Below are 25,220 nucleotides of genomic sequence, written 5' to 3'. Positions count from 1 at the left end.
CTGTTAAGCAGAGTAAATGGGAGGGGGGGAGCTTCAAAGATCAAAAAGCTGTGTAAGAGATACTCTGAGGACCCAGATTATATAAATGCTTGTAAGCTATGAGTGTTTTCATACAGTGCTATTAAGAAACCTGCAATTAAGGTGTTGGAGGTTTTTCTTAAACACACACGCACACATACCCTCGCAGGGAAATCAATCCCCTCTCATAAAAGAACAGTGGTAGGTGTGCGGAGCGGTTTCCGTGCCCCGGGCAGGCACAGCGCCTGGAGACGAGTCAGTCTAACCTGTAGGAAGATACCATTTGATGTACCACCAAGAGCTAGAAGACAGCAGCGCCTCCCTGGGAGCCTGCCACTTCTCCTACAAACCTCAAACCAGGGTGTATGGAAGACTCTGCCCCTAGAGGCGGGGCAGGAGGGGAATGAGGGGTGGGGGAGATGTGCTTTCTTCTCCAGAGCCAGGCAGGGCATTTGTGAGACTGTCCTGCCGGCTCCTAACCAGGTAGGCACGCGGGCCTCACACCTGCAGCGTCTGGAATCGAGCCGTCCTGCTTCTGCTCAGCCGGGTTCCATAAAGGGCACAGATGGAACCTGACATTTTAGCGCGGCCAATGCCATCACCGGTGCTCTTTTCTCAGGGCTGACTCACAGTTAAAGTGTTTGAATAATTTAGACCCACTGCCATCTGAAAAACAAAAAACAAAACAAAACAAACAAAAAAAAAACGGTCCAGGCTATTTAACTTCAGTAATGAGACCCAACCAGAAAAACTGTGGTGTGGGTAGAACCAGGTGAAACCAGGAAGTCTTTTCTTTAGGAAATGACGCTCAGGTGTGGTCGCTGGAATAGCAGCATTGCCATCACCTGGAACTGGTTAGAAATGAAAGTTCTCAGGCCTCATCCAGACTTCCTGAAGTGAGACTCCAGGAAGGGAGCCTAACCATGTGTGTGCTAACACAGCTTCCAGGGGTCTTGGTGACACGAAAGTTTGAAAACCACTGTCTCAGAGGGGTAAGTCATGATATCATTCTGTTTATTATAGAATCATACAAATGGTAGAGGAGAATGGATTGGGTTGCATTCGGGTGAGAATTTCTGGCTTCTTGTCTTTCCTGACTTGTCTCAGGAGCCACGGTGAAAAATCCAAGGATACTTCCTTCCACGTGTTAGGCTGATCGCTGCTGTGCAGTTTGGGAGAGCTACATCAGCGGGTCTTACACTTTCTCAAGTTGCATTACAACCAAGTCTAGTTTATCCTGTTTCATATTGCAATAATGTTTTCCTGAAAAAGCAGACAAATGCTGTGTACGTTGATATCAGGTAACTGTGTTTGGGCTGTGAAAGTACACAAAGGCCCACATAGAGAAAAAGTTTGGCTAGCAATGAACAACTACTGTTGAACATCACAGAATCACGCTGGATTCAGGGCAGGGGCAGGCAGAAGATGGAGACGTTATGACAACCTTCTCTTCTGTCACTCAAACTTCATTTAGAAAACTAGGCCTCCTTCAGAATTAAAAGGGGGGAGGATCCATAACTTCCACTGAAATAAAATAGCCCCTCTATTTAAGGCTCTCATAGTTATTAAACTAATGTTAGTACAGTACTTCTGGACACACCAGTGTAAGAAGCTAAATAACTGCATGTGTACTATGATTATCAGCAACTGGAAGCAAGTGTCAGGGCATGCAGGAGCCACAAATCAAATATCTCATTGTTCTCTCCTTGACAGGCTTCCTCTGTTCCACAGATGTCATTAGTCCCAGGAAGCTGACCTGCAATTTCTCTAATCATAACCATCCAGTATTAGAGCTCCAAGAGTGAGATGTTTTTCTCCTAAAGTTTAGTGAAAGAGATTTTTACAACCATGTTTCTTATGCATGGCAGTCAGAAAATGATAAAATGCTGTTCTGAGGTATTTTGAGATGCCATATAATTTAATACATAACTGTCATCATGTTTTTCATTGGGTTATTTTTCCAAGAGAAGATTCCAGAATTTCTTGTAGGGGGTAATTATGAGCATACAGGGTATCTGTTGAGCAGCTCTGTAAAGGTGAGGAAGTGGGAGAGAGCTGTAGACTATAATAGAATAAACTCCTGGGGAAATTTTCAGCCCTAGTTCTCGACCTCATGAAAGATATTACCATCTCACTATCCCTAGAACAGGCCTGGAAGACAAAATAGAATTTAAAATTCTGATCTGACTCTCCCAGCAACATTTGATTTCTGTAAATGCTGCACTATAATTTCCCAAACTTTAGGCATCAATAAATCCTCTACTTAAGCCCCTATGTCTGATGTGGTAGATCATGTGTCAAATAGCTTCCCAAAGCATTTCAATCTCTGTCCTGTTCTCATGTAGAGGGTACAAGATCATGCGTGCGTGCTGACTCGTTTCAATTGTGTCCAACTCTTCACAACCATAGCCCGCCAGGCTTCTCTGTCCATGGGATTCTCTAGGCAAAAGTACTGGAGTGGGTTGCCTTGCCCTCCTCCAGGGGATCTTCACAACCCAGAGATCAAACCCTCATCTCTCGTGTCTCCTGCATTGGCAGGTGTGTTCTTTACCACTAGTGCCGCCTGGGAAGCCCATGAGATCATAGAAAACATATATGTTGGTCTCTGCCCCTGGTTCCTGGCATAGAGTTTCTGAAACCCTTGTAACAACCTGGATGATAGGAGAGGGTTTTGCTCTGATGAGATGACTCTGGTTGGGCTCGTGGATGTGGATGGGTCACTGGAAAGGCCAAGACATGATTAGGAACTTGAAATCTTCAGCCCTGCCCCTCATTCTCTTGAGAAGGGAGAAGGGCTGAAAATGGAGTTTATGATTGGTCATGCCTACATGATGAAGCCTCCATAAAATTCTAAAAGGAAGGAGCGCTGGAGAGTTTTCAGGTTGGTGAACAGGTGGAACTTCTAGGAGAGTGGCATGCTCAGAAAGGTCATGGATGCTCTGCATCCCTTCCCATATTCCTCACCATATGTGTCTTCTCATCTGGCTGTTCATCTGTTATCTTTCACTGCATCATTTGGTAAACTGGTAAGCAGATGTAAGTTCTTCCTTGAGTTCTGTGAGCTCTTTGAGCTAAATTAATCAAAGCCAAGGAAAGGGTGGTGGAACGCTCCTTTGTAAGAAAAGTCAGACAGAAGTCTGACTAGTGACCCGCTATGTGCAATTAGCTCTGAGGTAGGGTGGGGACAGTCTTATGGGACTGTATCAGATGACCCAAATACTGGAGTTTCAGCTTTAGCATCAGTCCTTCCAGTGAATATTCAGGGTTGATCTCCCTTAATATTGACTAGCTTGATTTCCTTGCTGTCCAAGGGACTTTCCAGGAGTCTTCTCCAGCACCACAGTTCAAAGGCATCAGTTCTTTGGTGTTCTGCCTTCTTTATGGTCCAGCTCTCACAACTGTACGTGATCACTGGGAAGACCACAGACTTGACTGTGTGGACCTTTGTCAGCTGAGTAATGTCTCTGCTTTTCAACACACTGTCTAAGTTTGCCATCACTTTCCTGCCAGGAAGCAACTGTCTTCTGATTTCATGGCTGCAGTCACCATCTGCAATGATTTTGGAGCCCAAGAAGAGGAAATCTGTCACTACTTCCACATTTTAGCCTTCTGTTTGCCATGCAGTAATGGGGCTGGGTGCCATGATCTTGGTTTTTTTTCATATTTATTCTTAAGCTAGCTCTTTCACTCTCCTCCTTCTCCCTCATCAAGAGGCTCTTTAGTTCCTCTTCACTTTCTGCCCTTAGAGTGGTATCATCTGCATATCTGAGGTTGTTGATGTCTCTCCTACCTATCTTGATTTCAGCTTGTAACTCATCAACCCTGGCATTTCTAATGATGTGCTCAGTATATGGATTAAGCAAACAGGGTGACAGCAGACGGCCCTGTCGTACTCCTTTCTCAATCTTAAACCAATCAGTTGTTCCATACAGGGTTTTAACTGTTGCTTCTTGACCCACATACAGGTTTCTCAGGAGACAGGTAAGATGGTCTGGTATCTTGGCTTATAAAGCATCATAAAAATTCTTGGCTTATAAAGCATCATAAAAATTCTTGGCTTGTAAAACATCAATTTACCATGGCTAATCAATAAGTCACATCAAAGTTTCCTTTGGAAAAGCCTCCTCGTATGTTACTCTCTCACCAGTCATGTTTTTACCTTGCTTGATATGCAGATAAAAACCTGTTGTTAGGGACTGACTGTTTGTGTCCCCCCCACCAAGCTTATATGCTAAAGTCCCAACCTCCAATATGTGAGTATTTGAAGTTGGGGCCTTTTGGGAGTAATCAGGATTAGGTGAGGTTGTGAGAGTAGAGCCTTGGTCCCATGAGATAAGTGTCCTCATAAGAAGAGATGCCAGGGAACTTAGTTTCTCTCCTTTCACCATGTAAGGGCACAGTGAGAAGGCAGTCTTTTGTAAGCCAAGAAGAGAGCCCTCACCAGAAACCAACCAGCCTGGCACCTTCATCTCAGACTTCTAGCCTCCAGAACTGTAAGAAATAAATTTTTGTTTAAGCCACCTAGTCTATGGTGTTGTGTTAATATACATGCTTTGGCCTAAGAATCTTTTTATTAGAAAATTTAGTATTAATGTATTTTTTGGCTTTGCTGTGCATCTTGCAGATTGTTAATTCCCCAACCAGGGATTGAAGCTGAGCCCTTGGCAGTGAAAGTGCAGAGCCCTAACCACTGGACCACCAGGGAATTCCCAAGTATTAATTTTTATTTTGAAGACATTACAAATAACAAATGAAGAAAAAAATAAAATACTTATTGATCAATTTGTATATATCAGGAGCTGAAATAACAATAATTGTTATTATTATTATCAATAATATTATTATTACAAATGAAGAAGCTGAAGTCTAGAAATGTTAAGTAATAATAGGTCCAAGATCACTTAAATAAGAATCAGTCAGGATAAACCCCATGACTTGTCTTCTGGGAATGACTATGCTCTTTCCTTCTCATCCAAATCCTCTTTCTCCTGTATTCTAAGAGAACTTGGTCTGTTCCATTCATGAAACTCTTTATATATTGTCTTTCAATACAGGTATTTGTAAGAAAAGTATATATATATATATATAGTCATTGAATATAATAAATACATGGTCAAAATATTATTTTTTACATACCTTTCATTTTTTTACAAGTTGAGACCTTGAGGCCATTAACTGCAGACCTGAGAAATTATGTCTCTATACAGAGTACCAACAGTTTGAATATTTGTTGCTTGATGAGGGACTTAATTTCTGCTTTGAAAAGCTTAAGTTTATAATCATTACTCTGAGTTAAGCTTTTTTATAACAAAGACTACATTAAAATAAAAATTATAGAACTTTTCATTTTAAAAATTATGAAATAAAACCTTAGTGGAAGACTAAGGTAAACAGTTGGGAATGAGATATTTTGCGAAATTGAGTTTTTTTTCTCACCATTAAGAATGATGGGATATAGAATATCCAATATGTTCTTGAATAAAGCATATTGAATAATATCAATATGTTCTATGAGTGGAAATTTGCCATGTTAGAGATTCTATAAAACTCTTGGTGTACTGAGGACATTTCACAGATGTTTATTGTTATCATCGCATTAAAAATACCAGTGATGAGGTAATTAGACATACTGTCCAATCTAAATCCTAGTTAAAAAGAAAATTAATTAACGTAAAATGTACCTCAAAATTATGTCATTTGCTAAGGTAATTAGAAGGCTTAATGTATATTTAAATATATATATTTATTTAAATATATTTATACATATAATAACAATTGAGCTAAAAAAGATAAAAATTCAAACTCTCATTTCTTTAGAAACCATTGGTATCATTTTAGGTGGATGAACACAAGAGTGAAAAATAAAACCTTCAGCTTGAACACTCTGGTACTTCATAAAAAACCACCTATCCTTTGTTCTGACTGCCAAAAAATAAAAATGATTTAGGGGCAAGAAGGTTTGAAATAATCTTTAAGTCAAGTAGTATATAAAAGCAATTATGAGGAGTGACATGTTCTATGCTATGCGGGAAAAAGTATATAAAAATGTCAAAATAGTAGCAATAAAAAGACTATAAACTTCATCCTCGTGTCCAGTCAGGAAATGAAAGATCTTTGTAACAGGCCGTGTTTTGAAAAAGTTAAAGTACTCTGGAGTTTAAACATATTGTAGGACCTGTAGGGCCCGGTCGCCACTAGTTCCCAGGAAGGATAAGGGGGAGAACGTACACATGACGTAAAAGTGGTTGTTTTAGAACTTTCTTTCCTTTTCTTTGTACATGAGGGAAATAAAAGGCAGACGGTTTTGCTGCCATGTTTCTTCCCGCCCAGAAAAGCTCTGGATAAAATACGGGTGCGGCCACACGCCCGCCCCCTCCGTCACATTCCTGCGCTTCTTCCCCGCGCTGTGCGCCCCTCCCTATGCGTGCTTCAGGGCCGCTCCAGAGTTGCCCTCCGCGGACCCCACCTCGACCAGCAGTTATCCGCCCTGAACGCCATTCTCCAGAGCTTTGCTAGGTGTTGCCAACTAGATAAACAATATAAGCTAAAATCTTTCTCGCTGATAAATGGTAGAGTATGTTATCCAGACTGAAACACATTTCATTTTAATGCCTCCTGCCAGGAGGAAAACAGCGTAGACATTTCTGCTAAGGTCAATAGAGGAAAACTCTGGGCCTTTGACTTTTCTCCCAGATAAAGCATTTCACCACATTTTTAAGATCTCCCTGCAGTCAGCTAAGTTGCAGCCTTCCAGTCTCACTGCCTACTTTCATCAGGAAAGTCCCCCAAATACCCTCTTATATCCTAAGACCTCCTTATGTTAAAGATGCCTACACACACACACACACACACACACACACACACACACACACACAAAGAATTTAATAAATTGAGTCTTTGAGCATGAGTAGAACTTTTATCTATGCAATTGTGTTAGCTTTCATGGCTGCATAACAAATAGCAGGAAGAGAGTAAAGCATCATCCATTTATTAGCTCCCAGTTCTGTGGATCAGAGTCTGGGTAGGCTCACCTCAGTACTCTGCTTGGGTTCTCACAAGGCTGAAACCCAGGCATCAGTCCAACTGAGTTCTTAATTGGAGCCTCTCCTCAAGCATTCAGATTCTTGGAGAATTCAGTTACTTGCAGGGCTGAGGTACCCACTTCCTTCGTGGTGGTCACTTAGGACTATGATCAGTTTCTAGAGTCCACTCTCAGGTCCTGGCTCTGAAACTCCTTCTGTCCCAACAACAGCTTCCTTCTCATTCATCCCTACTCAGGCTTTTGATCTTCCTGTCTCTCCTTCTGCCACCAGCCAGAGAAAACTCTCTACTTTTAAAGGGCTCTTGTGATGAGGTTAGTCCATATGGATAACCTATCTATGGTCAATTGATTGATAACCTTATTTACAAGTGGAAAACTTTCTTTTATCATGTTGTTGTTCAATCGCCAAGTCGTGTCTGACTCTTTATGACCCAATGAACTGCAGCATGCCAGGTTTCCTGTCCTTCACTATCTCCCAGAGTTTTCTCAAACTCATGTTGATTAAGTCAGTGAGGCCATCCCACTATCTCATCCTGTCGTCCCCTTCCCCTCCTGCCTTCAATCTTTCCCAACATCAGGGTCTTTTTCAAAGAGTTGGCTCTTTGCATCAGGTGGCCAAAGTAGTGGAGCTTCAGCATCAGTCCTTCCATTGAATATTCAGGGTTGATTTCCTTTAGGATTGACTGGTTTAATCTCCTTGATGTCCAAAGGACTCTCAAGAGTCTTCTTCAGCACCACAGTTTGAAAGCATCAATTCTTCAGTGCTCAGCCTTCTTTAGGTAACATAACAGCAGGTGTAATGCTGAGAGCAATATTCATAGGGGCCATTTTAGAATTCTGTCAGCTACAGGGATCTCATAGATATTTGCTTATAAAGTTTTTATAGCCGTCTTTATTTTTGCCCATTTTATGGGTGACTTCTGTAGATGCTTTAGCTGTCTCCAACAGAAAAATAACTCTTTAGAGCAGAGATGTTTTCTTTCTCAGTAAATTACTGTGGAAGAGAGACAATTGAGGCAAAGAAAAAGTAAAATATAAAAGGGTGCCATATTTGTTATGTCTAATCAGACTATAAGGAGATAAGCTGCAGTTTAGGTAAGGGATTCAGAATTATGTATATGGAAATCAAATAATAAAAATTTGTAAATTTGGGTCAGGATGAAACTCAAAAGGCACAAAAAGACATATGTGATACACTGGATTATGAAACTAAATTTTATCCCAGCTGAAAATTACAAGCTGGGAGTCTTCCAGGGTTAAAGCTGCTAAAACCGGATTGTAAGAAGGGACTCAGAGGATGTGGCTCAGGTAGCAGCACCCTTGAAGAGGTGCCTGGGTGCTGTGCCCAGTCCACGTTCCTTACCTGAACCTGGATCAGTACCCTTCCTGTGGTTCTAAGTTGTTACCCAGCAAACACAACATGCTTTCTCTCTCTCTTTTTTCCCAGTTTTACAATTGACAGACAAAATTGTATCTATTTAGAGTGTACAGTGTCCCTGGACTGGAAAAAGTCAGTTTTCATTCCAATCCCAAAGAAAGGCAATGCCAAAGAATGCTCAAACTACTGCACAAGTGAGTTCATCTCACATGCTAGTAAAGTAATGCTCAAAATTCTCCAAGCCAGGCTTCAACAGTATGTGAACAGTGAACTTCCAGATGTTCCAGCTGGTTTTAGAAAAGGCAGAGGAACCAGAGATCAAATTGCCAACATCTGTTGGATCATCGATAAAGCAAGAGAGTTCCAGAAAAACATCTATTTCTACTTCATTGACTATGCCAAAGCCTTTGACTGTGTGGATCACAATAAACTGTGGAAAATTCTGAAAGAGTTGGGAATACCAGACCACCTGACCTGCCTCTTGAGAAACCTGCTTGCGGGTCAGAAATTAGAACTGGACGTGGAGCAACAGACTGGTTCCAAACAGGAAAAGGAGGATGTCAAAGCTGTATATTGTCACCCTGCTTATTTAACTTATATGCAGAATACATCATGAGAAACGCTGGGCTGGAGGAAGCACAAGCTGGAATTAAGATTGCTGGGAGAAGTATCAATAACCTCAGATATGCAGATGACACCACCCTTATGGCAGAAAGTGAAGAAGAACTAAAGAGCCTCTTGATGAAAGTGAAAGAAGAGAGTGAAGAAATTGGCTTAAAGCTCAGCATTCAGAAAAATAAGATCATGGCATCCGGTCCCATCACTTCATGCGAAATAGATGGAAAAACAGTGGAAACAGTGGCTGACTTTATTTTGGGGGGCTCCAAAATCCCTGCAGATGGTGATTGCAGCCATGAAATTAAAAGACAGTTACTCCTTGGAAGAAAAGCTATGACCACCTATACAGCATATTCAAAAGCAGAGACATTACTTTGCCAACAAAGGTCTGTCTTGTCAAGGCTATGGTTTTCCCTGTAGTCATGTATGGATATGAGAGTTAGACTATAAAGAAAGCTGAGCGCTGAAGAATTGATGCTTTTGAACTGTGGTGTTAGAGAAGACTCTTGAGAGTCCCTTGGACTGCAAGGAGATCCAACCAGTCCATCCTAAAGGAGATCAGTCCTGAATATTCATTGGAAGAACTGATGTGGAAGCTGAAACTCCAGTACTTTGGCCACCTGATACAAAGAGCTGACTCACTTGAAAAGACCCTGATGCTGGGAAAGATTGAAGGCAGGAGGAGAAGGGGCTGACAAAGGATAATATGGTTGGATGGCATCACTGACTCAATGGTCATGAGTTTGAGTAAACTCCAGGAGTTGATGCTGGACAGGGAGGCCTGGCGTGCTGCAGTCCATGGGGGTCGCAAAGAGTCGGACACGACTGAGCAACTGAACTGAACGAAACTGTCCCTGGAAAAGAAAGTGTCAGCCCTCTCCAGTGTTCTTGCCTGAGAAATCCCATGAACAGAGGAGCCTGGCAGGCTACTGTCCATGGGGTCACAAAGAGTCGGCCGCAGCTTAGCAGCTAAGCAATAGAGTGTACAGTGTAATGATTTGATATGCATGTACTTTGTGGAATGACTACCACAGTCAGATTAACAAACACATCCATAAGCTCACATAGTTACCTTTGTGTGTGTGTGTGCACTTAAAATCTATTCTTTTAGCCAACTTCAAGTATACAATACAGCACTATAAACCTTGGCCACTAAACTGTACATTAGATCCTCAAATTTATTCATGTTATAACTGAAGGCTTCTACCCACTGACCAGCATGCCTCCCCTGTTATTCCCACCCCCAGACCCTGGCAACCACCCTTCTATTCTGTTTCTGAAAGTTTGGCTTTGTAAACATTTTTTAAGATTCCACATATGCATGAGATCATACAGTATTTGTCTTTCTCTGTCACACACAGCAGGCTCTTGATGGTGATCTGTACCTTTTAGTTGGGTGATTGAGTGCTCTACTGCAGAAAAGGATAAATTCAATAGAGTTCACCTCTTTGTGTAAGCTGTTCTGTAGTTATTATGCTGCTTTATAAGTGCTTTATCTGTTGTAAGATGTTTCAAGTGGATATGAGCATCTAATTTATTGAACTTATAAATCTGATTTACTAAATTTAGAAGAGTTTTATAAAGATTACAGGTATCTTACATGTTAGATTTGTAAGTTTGCCTTATCAGGTGAAATATTTGAGAGAATCAGTTCATCAAATTGGCAATAAAAGAGTGAAATATCTAAGAAAATCTAGTTCATAAATGTTCTAAGTGATGTTAACATTTAAAGCATTTAATCCCTCAAATCTATAAGGTAATTGGGCATTAATTAAATAACAAATTGTGTTTAAAATTATAACACAATAACATTTGTAAATATATTAACAAGATTTGTGAGTTAAAAGTGAAGGCTTATATAAACTAGGCTATAAAATTTATACTTTTTATAAATTGAATATTTGCACAAGCATATAGGGAACTATAACTATGATCTTCTGCACCAAAAAAAAGCAGCTTTGGGTACTACAAACTCAATTACCATTATTAAACATTGATGAGTAATATAACTGTAGGGGATATCAATCACAGTAGTTACCATTTATTACCTCCAACTACATATCAGTTCTGTGATATACATCAAGTTTATTCATTTATTTTTTGTTTTGTTTTTGCTCTTTAAGTGTGCTGACAATCTTTTAATGAGCTCACAATCTTTTAAAGTCTAAAAATATAATTTCACATACTAGTTGGAATTCCTTTGGTCACAAGTAACAGAAAAGAACTCAAGTCAAATTGTTTTAATAATAATAATGATAACAGCAGTAACAGCAATAAGAAGACAGGGATTTGGTGGGTCAAGTAACTTAAGAAGTCCAAAGGTAGAGCAGTTACACCATGTGGATCTTCTTTCCAAAAAGGATGGACTGTCAACTGTGAGGAGTGGAGGTAACTCAGCCACCAGCCACTGGGCATTGGGGTTCCCACAGTCTTGATCTGGGACCACACTCTTTCTGGGCAGCCCTGGTCAGTAAGCACAGGTGGATTACCAGGGCCTGGGCATTTCTGCCAGTGTGAGAATCCTCTAATAAACATGTCTTACTCTAAATCTCCCTGTTGGGCTGGCCAATAGTTTATAAAATCTGCATCACAATCTGGGCTCCCCTTGCCCAATCCTGAGTTCTTCCCCTTTGCTTTCACAGATGTCACTGTCCAGCATGCTTCTTCCACTTTTTTCTTCCACTGGCATTACCCCTAATAAACCGTGGTCACTGGGCAGCCATCTCCAAGCTGCTTACTGAAGGGCATGAATGGCCTCTTAGGCCAGTAGTTTAGTGATGCCACAGGGCCCACTTTGTATCTGACTCTCTACTCTGCCTTGCTGAGTGCAGAACTGCCCTAAAGCTGTCAGTCTTCATGACAGTACCATGCCACAAGAACCAGCTGGAGCTAACTGCTTCCCTTTCACAGCCAGTGGGAGAAGGGAGCATCTTTTGGTAACATTCACATGAGAGAGAATAATTTTATTCTCCAGATGTTCTTCATCAAACATCTCCTTTATGGCCCTTTGACACAGCTTGAATCATCCTATCCGACCACTGAGACTGTGGTCCACTTCTTCAGCTCCTGTGAGATCAATTCCAACCAATCTGCAAAGCTGGGAAGCTCTAGGTCCCATTAGAAAGGAGACAGAAAGAATGAATGCTGGGGAGGCAACAATGCATTTCCTTGAGAGGTTTGTTTTAATGTAATTTCTTCTAGGACAATGAAGCAATTCATATCACCCAGGAAAGTAAAATTCTGAAACTGATTCTTACTGTCATCCACAGATCCATTGCAATTAACCTAATGTGAGACCACCATCAAAGGTGGCTGCACAAAATACTCCTGTAAACATCTGTGCAAGTGTTAGGCAGAACACTTATTTTACTATTACTGGGGGAATGACACTCTTGCACTATTAACAGTCTCTGCTTTTGTTTCACAGACACTGAGCCTCAGGTCATCATAGTTCTCCTATTTTCCTCTGGAGTAAGCAGTATGCCCCAATTTTATTGTGCAAGATTCCTTTTGTGATTCAGCTATTTGCAGCTTGTTTTATTTTTTTTTTTTTCCAATGGTGCTGTATCAGTTAAGTTTTTCAGTTCCGGAATCAAAGGATAAGCATTCTTGAACACTACCCAATATCATACCACAGAATTATTCCCGTGAGAGCACTGCTGCTACTAGCCATGAGCATAAGCTCTAGAGTATACACTGCTAATAATGCAGGCACACAAGCCAGATGCTGCCACTGGAACTCTGACCACTGCAGTTTCTGGAAGCTGGATGTCCTGGTGCCTCTGCCCACAGACTTGCCAGAGTGAATTCTATGGAGTTCTTCCTTCTCCAGATCACTGGGTTCCCCTTCAAACAGGGGCCGGCCAGAGCACCTGATGAGTAGAGCCCACATCCTGAGCCTTGGCTGTAAGGGAACAGCAGGTGGACAGTTTCTACCAATTTCAACGTCTAGAATGGGAGATGAGCTCTGCCTCGCAAGGTAGAAGATTCCATATGTTGGATTCCTTGCATTTACTTTTGTTCTTCTAAAGTCTCTAGTGAGTAATCCTCAAAAGGATTTTATAAGTTTTCCTTAGTAGTTAAAGCCTATGAGAAAAGAATACACTGGTATTCAAATGTCTTATGAGCCAAGTGCCAGTCATAATTGTCAACAACCCCATTAAGCTTGGACTTCCTGGGGAAGCTGGTTACAGCATTCAAAATACATTTGTATTCCATTTTTGTTTTGTTAGTAAGATGAGAATATATTGCCTTTATTAATGCTAAACCCATAGACTTTACAAAGAGTACTTGTCACTATTATCTCACCATTCCTATAAACATTCATCTTGGAAAGATTAAATTCAACTCGGCAGATGTTTATTCAGCTCATAATAAATGCAAGACTTTGTGCTAGGGACTGGGGGATGACAAATTTGCCTTAAACTGTCACTGTGGTGACTACTTATTTTAATTCCTTCATCATATAAAAATTGAGTATTAACCATTCATGATCTACTTTTATATTTTACTGTCAACTTTCTATTATTTCCAATTCTACAGAAGAGTTCAAAAATCTCCACAATACATTTTTAGAGGTTAATCTTCATTACAATTTATCTCTTGTTCATATTATGAATACAATTTTAAAATCCAAGCAATATATATTTGAAGATAAAATGCAATTGATAAAGATGTTATTATTCATATACTTAAGTTATTCCTATCATTATTGTGCAAAAAGAACATTAGAAATTCACAAATGTGAGTGTGTGTTTGAGGAGACATATTGTTTACACTTGCTTGTGTGCTAACATATTTAGTAGGTGTTATCAGCAGAGGAGCCTTATGAGAAGACATTGATCAGAGTTCTGTTTCAGTGATGGAGGTTGGCACAATCCTATAGTATTTGAACTGGATAAAAAGGTAAAGGTCACGACTCATCTCTGAATTGAGTTTTGAATTGAGCCTCATTGTCACCTTCATATTTCTGTTGCTTTATGATCCAGTCCTTCAGTTTCTGCAATCAAACAAGCCTGAGTTTCTCCCCACAGACCACATGAAAAGTGCAAGTGTTAGTCTCTCAGTCGAGTCCAACTCTTTATGACCACATGGGCTATAGCCCACCCGGCTCCTCTGTCCATGGAATTCTCCAGGCAAGAACACTGGAGTGGGTTGCCATTCCCTTCTTCAGGGGATCTTCCTAAACCCAGGATCGAACCCGGGTCTCCTGCATTACAGGCAGATTCTTTACCATCTGAGCCACCAGGGAAGCCTCACAGACCACATACTTTTAGGCAATTATATAACCTGTGTCTATCTTAGTTTTCATGTCTAAAGAGGAACTGAAAACAATGCTTTCACAAATGGCTGCTGGTGAGAATTAAATAACACACTGTATTTAAAACTCTTAGTCATATCACCCAGTAATCCCGATCCTAGATATTTACTGAAAAAAAATAAAGACACATGCCACCCCAAACCTATACAGGATGACTGTTACAAATAGCAATGTTGTTGATCAGATGTGAATTGGATACGTAAAGTGTTGTGGGCAGTGCCAGCTCTGAGGGAGGCCTTTGAGGAGTTATTAGGGTCCTTTCCATTGGTTAGAATTGCACATTGAGGAAATCAATATTTATCAGTTTACTATGAGATAACAGGTTACAGGAGACTGATTTACTTTAACTAGTCTCGTAACCCATTGAAGTATAAAGGCAATAGTACCTGTCAACAGAATTCGTAGGGTCAGCACGATCCTGTGCCCTGGTCCTGCCATCACAATTTCTCCTTGTGGGCAGGAGATACATATCAGGGCAGCCTTACACATATCAGCTTCCTGGGTGGGCAGGGGGTCAGCACAGGGAGAGAAGTTAGTTCAAAATGTCATACGAACCAGGTCATAAGAAGAGCTCTGTCAATAATTCCTGTTTTCATCATTCACCAGAATCCATATCTTTGTTGAATAGTGTGGGATAAAACCCATAACATCTTGTTGGCAGCTCTCCGTGCTCCTGCTACTCAGTCTTCAGGTCTGGTACATCACCCTTGACAGAAGCAACTTTCAGCTGCTCTTTCCTCTGAGATGTTATGCTTATTAAATTTGGTGTTCCCAGGTTGCCTTCACCGCACGAGAGCTAGTATCTAATACACCCTCAGCAAGTAGTTAATGCCATCCTTTGAGGGATTGCTTTTGCTAGTTTCACAATGAAAGCACAATTAAAACTTTGGTTATCTATTGCTCCATAACAAACCAACCCAAGGATTAGTGGTGTAGAACAATGGCAATCATCTTATTATTAACTCTCCTGGTTTGGGGTGTTGAGTGGGCTCAGTCAGGTGGTTTCCCTCAGGGTGTCTCCTGTAGTTACAGTCAGCCAATGGACAGTGCTGGAGTACTCTGAATGACATGAGAGATTAATAGGAAAAAAAATTTTTATTTAACATATGTATATTGGGACTCTATAAGATATGGTAAGTTCTTTTAGAACTAATACCCCCAAAAGATGTCCTTTTCATTACAGGGGACTGGAATGCAAAAGTAGGAAATCAAGAAACACCTGGAGTAACAGGCAAATTTGGCCTTGGAGTACAGAATGAAGCAGGACAAAGGCTAATAGAATTTTGCCAACAGAACGCATTGGTCATAGCAAACACCCTCTTCCAACAACACAAGAGAAGACTCTACACATGGACATCACCAGATGCTCAACACCAAAATCAGATTGATTATATTCTTTGCAGCCAAAGATGGAGAAGCTCTATACAGTCAGCAAAAATAAGACCGGGAGCTGACTGTGGCTCAGATCACGAACTCCTTATTGCCAAATTCAGACTTAAATTGACAAAAGTAGGGAAAACCACTCGAACATTCAGGTATGACCTAAATCAAATCCCTTAAGATTATACAGTGGAAGTGAGAAATAGATTTTAAAAACTAGATCTGATAGACAGAGTGCCTGATGAACTATGGACGGAGGTTCATGACATTGTACAGGAGACAGGGATCAAGAGCATCCCCAAGAAAAAGAAATCAAAAAAGCAAAATGGCTGTCTGAGGAGGCCTTACAAATAGCTGTGAAAAGAAGAGAAGCAAAAAGCAAAGGAGAAAAGGAAAGATATATCCATTTAAATGCAGAGTTCCAAAGAATAACAAGGAGAGATAAGAAAGCCTTCCTCGGTGATCAATGCAAAGAAATAGAGGAAAACAACCAAATGGGAAAGACTAGAGATCTGGTCAAGAAAATCAGAGATACCAAGGGAACATTTCATGCAAAGATGGACTCAATAAAGGACAGAAATAGTATGAACCTAACAGAAGCAGAAGATATTAAGAAAAGGTGGCAAGATACACAGAAGAACTGTACAAAAAAGATCTTCACGACCCAGATAATCATGATGGTGTGATCACTGACCTAGAGCCAGACATCGTGGAATGTGAAGTCAAGTGGGCCTTAGGAAGCATCACTACAAACAAAGCTAGTGGAGGTGATAGAATTCCAGTTGAGCTATTTCAAATCCTGAAAGATGATGCTGTGAAATTGTTGCACTCAACATGCCAGCAAATTTGGAAAACACAGCAATGGCCACAGGACTGGAAAAGGTTCGTTTTCATTCCAAACCCAAATAAAGGCAATGACAAACACAATTGCACAATTGCAGTCATCTCACACGCTAGTAAAGTAATGCTCAAAATTCTCCAAGCCAGGCTTCAGCAATACGTGAACTGTGAACTTCCAGATACTCAAGCTGGTTTTAAAAAAGGCAAAGGAACAAGAAACAATGATCAAGAAACAAGAAACAATAAACAAAAAACTTGCCAACATCTGCTGGATCATTGAAAAAGCAAGAGATTCCAGAAAAACATCTATTTCTGCTTTATTGACTATGCCAAAGCCTTTGACTGTGTGGATGATCACAAACTGTGGAAAATTCTGAAAGAGATGGGAATACCAGACCACATGACCTGCCTCTTGAGAAATCTGTATTCAGGTCAGAAGCCACAGTTAAAACTGGACATGGAACAACAGACTGATTCCAAATAGGAAAAGGAGTACATCAAGACTGTATATCGTCACCCTGCTTATTTAACTTATATGCAGAGCACATCATGAGAAACGCTGGGCTGGATGAAGCACAAGTTGGAATTAGATTGCTGGGAGAAATATGAATCACCTCAGCTATGCAGATGACACCACTCTTATGGCAGAAAGTGAAGAAGAACTAAAGAGCCTCTTGATGAAAGTGAAAGAGAAGAGTGAAAAAGTGGGCTTGAAAACTCAACATTCAGAAAACTAAGATCATGGCATCCCCATCACTTCATGGCAAATAGATGGGGAAACAGTGGAAACAGTGACAGACTTTATTTTTGGCGGCTCCAAAATCACTGCAGATGGTGACTGCAGCCATGAAATTAAAAGACACTTACTCCTTGGAAGGAAAGTTATGACCAACCTAGACAGCATATTAAAAAGCAGAGACATTATTTTGCCAACAAAGGTCCATCTAGTCAAGGCTATGGTTTTTCCAGTGGTCATGTATGGATGTGAGAGTTGGGCTATAAAGAAAGCTGAGCACCAAAGAATTGATGCTTTTGAATTGTGGTATTGGTAAAGACTCTTGCGAGTCCCTTGGACTGCAAGGAGATCCAGCCAGTCCATCCTAAAGGAGATCAGTCCTGAGTGTTCATTGGAAGGACTGATGCTGAAGCTGAAACTCCAATACTTTGGCCACCTGATGCGAAGAGCTGACTCCTTGGAAAAGACCCTGATGCTGGGAAAGATTGAAGGCAGGAATGGAAGGGGCTGACAGAGGATGAGATGGTTGTATGGCATCACCAATTCAATGGACATGAGTTTGAGAAAACTCCAGGAGTTGGTGACGGCCAGGGAGACCCTGAGTGCTGCAGTCCATGGTGTTGCAAAGAGTCGGACACGACTGAACGACTGAACTGATAAGATATGAAGCCCAAGGAGAAGTTAGGAAATTGAGGTTTATATGTTATCTGAGAAAAGGGGAAGGTGGTAACGGTTTAGGTCTTCAAAGGGAAGGAAGACCCTCACAAAAGAAGATGAAAAACAAGCAAAATTTAGTAAACAAACATTTGCTGGGCCATATAGATATCATGGGATGCTGAGAGAAATTTTCACAAACAGACTTTCTCAGTTCCTCCCTGGCTACCAAACCAATTCACATTCTAGTTTACATTATATTGTGGTTATCCATGATGATAGCTCCCGTTCTAGAACAAGTTATATGTAAATTCTTTTAGGCAGGATAATGGACAAGGACAAAGCTTCTTCTGTGTCTTTTTAGCTGGAAATGATTGTTTTTAGCTCAAAATAATCCCCATGCTAAAGAGGCACATTTTGGGGTGGCAAGTTTTGCTTCCATACAATTCCATTAATCCACAAAGATTCAAGTTGAAGACAGTGAAATTCTCCAGGATGCATGATTCAATCTACATCTTATCATTTATGGGAACTATTTGCTATTTGTACTAGAAAAGGCTTTCCTAGTGTCTCAGACAGTAAAGAATCCACCTGCAGTGAGAGACCCAGGTTCAATCTCTGGATAAGGAAGATCCCCTGGAGAAGGGAATGGCAACTAACCAAAGTGTTCTTTCCAGGAGAATATCGTGGGCAGAGGAGCCTGGTGGGCTACAGTCCATGGGATCACAAAGAGTTGGATACAACTGAGTGACTAACACTTTCACTTTACTTTTTCACTTTGTACTAGAAATCATGGTTCAGAAATGGAGAGTTTTACCACATTGATGTCAGTGAGCAAAATCACATCATTTGCACTGCGCACCCCCACACACACACCCACCCCCTTCAGGCCTACATTTGAGGCTTGGTAGGAAACCAACAGATTTAAAATCTTTACATATGGTCACTAAATTTTCTTTAATCTTTGAAACTAAACCATGGAACACTTGTCAGCCTCACTCTAGAAAGAGTTTTCACACAGGCTGTGAATATGAGCTGCAGACATGTGGTGACCTGACCCACATTCTCCTCCTCTAATCTAATGTAACTACGTCTCCTAGTGTCCAAGATAACTATTAGTAGGGCTGTAGCAACAACCACTGCTTGATAAGTCCTAAAACAGAGCCTGCATGGGATGTTCAGTGAATTCCCTTGATTATACATCACAGAGGAGACCACAGGAGTAAGTGAAAATTTGCTAAACTGACAAGGCCCGTCCTCTGTTGATGCTGTGCTAAAATGTAAGCTGCCCTCCAGGAAATTACACGGACTTGCAGTCAGGAAAGACTGTTTTTTGTTTCTTTGAAATTTTATTTATTTTTTAATTATAGTTGCTTTACAATGTTGTGTTAGTTTCTACTGTACAGCAAAGTGAATCAGCTCTGTGTATACATATATCCGGAGAAGGCAATGGCACCCCACTCCAGTACTCTTGCCTGGAGAATCCCATGGATGGAGGAGCCTGGTAGGCTGCAGTCCATGGGGTTGCTAAGAGTCGGACACGGCTGAGCGACTTCACTTTCACTTTCCACTTTCACGCCTTGGAGAAGGAAATGGCAACCCACTCCAGTGTTCTTGCCTGGAGAATCCCAGGGACGGGGGAGCCTGATGGGCCGCCGTCTACGGGGTCGCACAGAGTCGGACACTGTGCGACTGAAGTGACTTAGCAGCAGCAGCAGCAGAAGCATACATATATCCCCTCTTTTTTGGTTTTCTTTGTAGCAGTTCTTCAAGAACAAAGCTGGTTCCTGAATATATTACCTTACCTCTTAGCAACACTTAGTTTTTTCCTCTTAGCTCACTTCTCCTCACCCGCTCTGAACCAGGGATGCCCAGACCAGATACTGTAATGTGGCCAACTCGATCAAAGAGCAGAGTCTCATGGCAGAGAGTGGAGTCACTGGTGAACTCATACAACAAGCAGTAACTGCACTTTAATTGGTCTCCATTGTCTAACTCCACAATTACTTTTGATTAGGGTATGTTTACAGCAAGAAGAGAGTCTAAGCAATTCCACCAAGGATGATATATATTATTTACATGGGTCTGAAAAATTAAATATACCCTCAGAATTATTCACAACCAACAAAGCTAATTGTCCCCAGAATGGTAATCAGCAATAACATTACAAAGACAGGAAAGGAAACATCCACATTATAGCTTTGCTTCAATGACTTAGAAATTTTCTCACAGGTAACATTTATATACATTCTCATTTAACCCTACTTTATGGCTCATTAAATATTTAAGAAGAAAATTAAAAAGGAAAGAACAGAAAATTTTTTTTTCCATAAAAATTAAAGAGACTGTCACTTCTAGAAGCCAAATTTACAGAGAAAATGCTCTTATTTCCTTTACTTATATATTAATTTATTCAAAACACATTTGTTAAACTCTCACACACTACTGGGAGTAAAATGTGGTACAACAATTTTGGAAAACTGGTGATTTTTATTGTAAAAAAATTAATAAACAGAAACCTCAGTTAAGAAGTCAGGAAACCAGAAGGGGGAGGTTTCATGCCCTATAATGACAGCAGAGCCCAACAGGGAGAAGGAAGACTTCTTTCCAGGCAAGGACTCAGCCAACGGAAAGTCATGGATTCTTGGTTTACTACAGTCCTCCGGGCTTCCTTTTCCTTCTATAGAAGTGTCCTCTTTCCGTTGTGTGGGGACTTGCTTGTGATTCACCGTGGTTATAGACGCCAAACTGAAAATTCTCTGCTGGTCCCAAATAAACGTATCTTTGCTGGAGGAATATTTGGTGGTCTATTTGTTTCAGGTCAACACTAAGAAAGGTGAAAATATTCAAAACTTATGATTCATCGCTTTTTCTCTTAGAAGTGCAAATACACATGCACCAAAACACACGTATGAGAATGTTCACATCAGCACTGTTCTTAACAGCCCCAAACTGGAGACTTAAATGCCCAGGAGTGGACCAAATAAATAAATTATGGTATCCTTACACAATGGAATATTATCAAGCTAGGAAAATAAGTTAACTAGAGCTGTACATATAACAATACTTGGAAGAATCTTCTGTACAGGAGGAAAAATGATTTTCCCTCTACCCTTCTGTGTTCTTGACCGAGACCCCTTGTAATAAAAGACATGGTCACAACAGGAAAAAAAAAAGTTAATTTATATGTATACTTCATGTATATGCGAGAGATACCCAGGAAAAACGAGTTACTTTCCAAGATGGTGCAAACTACCACATCGACTACCATCTTCAGCTAAAGACAAAAGAAGCGGGGCGTGGGGGGCATTTATGAGAAATTATCAGGAAAAGCATGATGAACAAGGATATTTTATGTGGATTTAGGTCTTGCCTTCTCCATTGATAACAGTTTCTCATGAGTCATCTTTCTCTTCTGTACAGAGTAGGAGATACCCTTACAGATAGAGAGTTCCTTAACAAAAGTAAATTTCCTTTACAAAAGGCTAACTTCCCTATTTTCAGAGCTTCTTTGTGTCTGTTGTTTTTCAAAATAATCCTTAAACCAAAGAGGAATATTTTGGGGTGGCATATTCCACAGCTTCAAGCTTATATGGGATAGGTTGTTGTTGCTTAGTTGGTAAGTTGTGTCTGATTCTTTTGCAACCCCATGGACTGTAGCCCGCCGGGCTCCTCTGTTCATGGGATTTCCCAAGCAAGAATAATGGAGTGAGTTGCCATTTCCTTCTCCAGGGGATCTTCCCGTCCCAGGGATAGATTGCATCCCCTGTGCATCTCCTGCATTGTGGAAGATTCTTTACCACTGAGCCACCTGGACAGTTGGACTATAAAGAAAGCTGAGCACCGAAGAATTGATGCTTTTGAACTGTGGTGTTGGAGAAGACTCTTGAGGGTCCCTTGGACTGCAAGGAGATCCAGCCAGTCAATCTGTCAATCCTAAAGGAAATCACTCCTGAATATTCATTGGAAGGACTGATGCTGAAGCTGAAACTCCAATACTTTGGCCATCTGATGCAAAGAGCTGACTCCTTGGAAAAGACCCTGATGCTGGGAAAGATTGAAGGCAGGAGGAGAAGGGGATGATAGAGGATGAGATGGCTGGATGGCGTCACCAACTCAATGGACATAAGTTTGAGTAAACTCTGGGAGTTGGCAATGGACAGGGAGTCCTGGCGTGCTGCAGTCCATGGGGTCACAAAGAGTCGGACCCGACTGAGGGACTGAACTGAACTGAACAGAACTGGACCTGGGAAAGTCCATATGGGATAGAGCTTTTTAAAACTTTTAATTAATTATTACATTTTAAATTAATATTTTTAATTTTTAATTAATATTAAAATTAATAATTTTGAGATATTTAAAACACAATATTTAAAAGTTCTTCTCCTTCTCCTACTGTTAAAGTAACCAGGTTAGGCCTGATTCGGTAAAAGTCTTAGTTTCTCAGTCAAGTCCAACTCTTCGTGACCCCATGGACTATAGTCCACCAGGCTCCTCTATCCGTGGAATTCTCCAGGTCAGAATACTGGAGTGGGTAGCCTTTCCCTTCTGCAGGGGATCTTCCTAACCCAGTGATTGAACCCAGGTCTCCCACATTGCAAGCGGATTCTTTACCAGCTGAGCCACCAAGGAAGCCCCAAAGAAAGTGAAAGTCACTCTAGGCAAGGGGGAGATGAAAGGAATAAAGTCCTAATTTCGTTGAAGTGTACCTTTCTACAAGTTAGTTCTGGGAAAAGTCTGTTTGGTCAACAAAGAGCTGAAGTCCAGCTGCCAGCACAAAAGAAAAGTCCCTTATCGCTATAGCTCATTGCTAGGGACTGGAGATGCTTGTTTTGAAGGGCAAGATCATCTTCTCAGGGCCACTCCACAGTTTTCACCACTGCTGACACCACTGCGAACAAAGTGTCACTTTGCCCAAGGAGGAGCTAATGTATCAAGATCTTCGAGAGCTATTTACCTGAGCAAAGGTTCAGTTCACCTCAGTCGCTCAGTCTTGTCTGACTCTTTGCGATCCCATGGACTGCAGCACGCCAGGCTTCCCAGTCCATCACCAACTCCAGGAGCTTACTCAAACTCATGTCCCTCGAGTTGGACATGAGCAAAGGTTAGCCCTGCCCAGACTCAACATTCCCAAGCTGCAGGTCAAACCTCTTGGTATTTAAAGCTGAAACATCCCTTAGTCATAGTCTCTTCTGCATATTCTTATTGATAAGTCCCCAGCAGTGCTCATCAATAGCTATGCTACTGAGTGCTGATCGACAACCTCAGATGTTGATGACAACATCCTGGTGCAGCTTCCTCAGTGTAAACAACATCACCCTTAGGACAAAACAGCTTCATTCTTAGATTAAAAAAGAAAAAGCAAAAACCTGGATTTGAAATCATATCAAATCAGTACACAACACATTTGTTTGCTCCAAACAAAGAAAGTAACCCTGCCTCAACCAATCAGCAAATGCCATGTACGACTTCCTCGTTCCTCATCACAAAAGTTCTCTGACCTTGTTGAATTCTTCTGAGCTCCTCTCTGTCTACTAGGTTGGATGCTGCTCCATTTGTGGATCACTGAACAAAAGCCTCCTAGATCAGTAAGTTGGAAAATATTCTGTGGAAAATGGTAGCTGTGATGAATTATTGGAGGCTGAGTGTGAAATAACATGAGGATAAGAAACTCCTGGAAGACACATTTTTGGGAGGGAGGGGCACAGTTTCATGGTCTTTACCTCCAGGATCTCTACCAGACTCTAATGGTGAAGAGTCAAGAGAGATCCCCTTTATTTTGGCAGGGGGAGAGAAAGAGTAATTATTGTGAAATATATCTCTAGACCTCCTTTCCTGGGGAAGAGACTTGGCCAGAGCCTTATCCCAACTTGGAAAAGTGCATTCTCCTCTTTCTGTCTCACGTAACTGGGGGGACAGTGTAGTCAACAGAGGTCAAGGTCTTAAGAAAATAGATTGGGAACACAACATCCAGGGAGAAGATTTTGGGATGGGGGAAAAGCTATGCCACTGGAGAAATATTTCTGAAGGTGACTCAAGTCACAAGCTCACTAGGGGACTGAGATTTGATTGGAAGATTATAGAATGTTTTCTGTCTCGCATACCTTAGCACCACATCAGAGGGCTCAAGTAAAACAGTGGATACTGCAGAAAGATTTGCCAAACGTATACGCTCTCTGAGGAGGAATACAAAGAAGTCAAGAGAGGAGACGAAAACAAGGAATTTGGAGCCTCTGGCACCTGAAGCTACAAAAAAGATTTAACACAACACAACTCTTAGCCACATAAACAGAAATCTTCATATAGATTCATTTTCTGTATGAATAATTTCTATCATCCAATATAACATGTCCAGCTTTCAACAAAAGATTATAAGGAATATCAAAAGACATAAAAACACAATTGAAAGAGATGACATAATCATCAGAACCATACTTAAATATGAAACAATGTTGGAATTTTAAAATAGGAAACTTAAAATAACTATCACTGGGACTTCCCTGGTGGTCCAGTGGTTAAGACTCCACACTTCTGCTGCAGGATTTGATCCCTGATCAGGGAACTAAGATCCCGCATGTCTCACTGTGCATCCAAGAAAAGAAAGAACATAGCTATGGCTAATATTTAAGGCTCTAATGGAAAGAGTAGACAACACACAAGAACTATCACGTGTAAAATAGCCAGTGTGAAGCTGCTATAGAACACAGGGAGCCCAGCCTGGTGCAAAGTGGGAGGAAGGCTCAAGAAGGAGGAGACAGTTGTGACTGATTTGCATTGTTGCAGAAACAAACACAACATTGTAAAGCAATTATCCTCCAATCAAAAAATTAAAAAAGAACTAACTTAAAACTACCATACAATAAATTTTCATACAGTAATTTTAAAATAAAGTATATTCATATAATTTATCCTCTTCCCAGATTAAAAAAGAAAACCATACAATATGTCAGTAGACGTGAATAAAAGCACATGATAAAATTTAGTGTATTTTTATTGTAAAAACTTGGCAAAATAAGAAAACTTTCTAAATCTCACAGAAGGTATCTATGACAAGAACTCACAAAAATGAACAGTTGGCATAATTCTTAAAGCATTAGAAGCATTCCCTTTATTGTCAGAAAGAAGCCAAGAACTTCCATTACCCTTGATTTTATTAAACATTATACTGGAGGTCCTAAACAATGCAGTAAGACAAAAAAAAAAAAAAAAAAGGTTGCAAAACATAAATATCAGA

General features: G+C 40.8%; 1 long non-coding RNA gene across 1 annotated transcript in view; it reads left to right on the top strand.

Annotated features, from left to right (window-relative positions):
* Positions 1–683: 683 nt before the first annotated feature.
* LOC139178816 (uncharacterized) overlaps positions 684–25,220 on the top strand; it is a 48,666-nt gene continuing 24,129 nt past the window's right edge. The window contains exon 1 of the long non-coding RNA XR_011563292.1: positions 684–1,010. This is a non-coding gene — a long non-coding RNA (uncharacterized lncRNA). The remainder of the gene's footprint in view (positions 1,011–25,220) is intronic.

The sequence above is a fragment of the Bos indicus genome, chromosome 1 (genome assembly GCF_029378745.1).
Source record: "Bos indicus isolate NIAB-ARS_2022 breed Sahiwal x Tharparkar chromosome 1, NIAB-ARS_B.indTharparkar_mat_pri_1.0, whole genome shotgun sequence".
NCBI lineage: Eukaryota > Metazoa > Chordata > Mammalia > Artiodactyla > Bovidae > Bos > Bos indicus.
The sequence above is the reverse complement of the archived record's forward strand: the minus strand, read 5'-3'. Positions and strand labels throughout refer to the sequence as shown.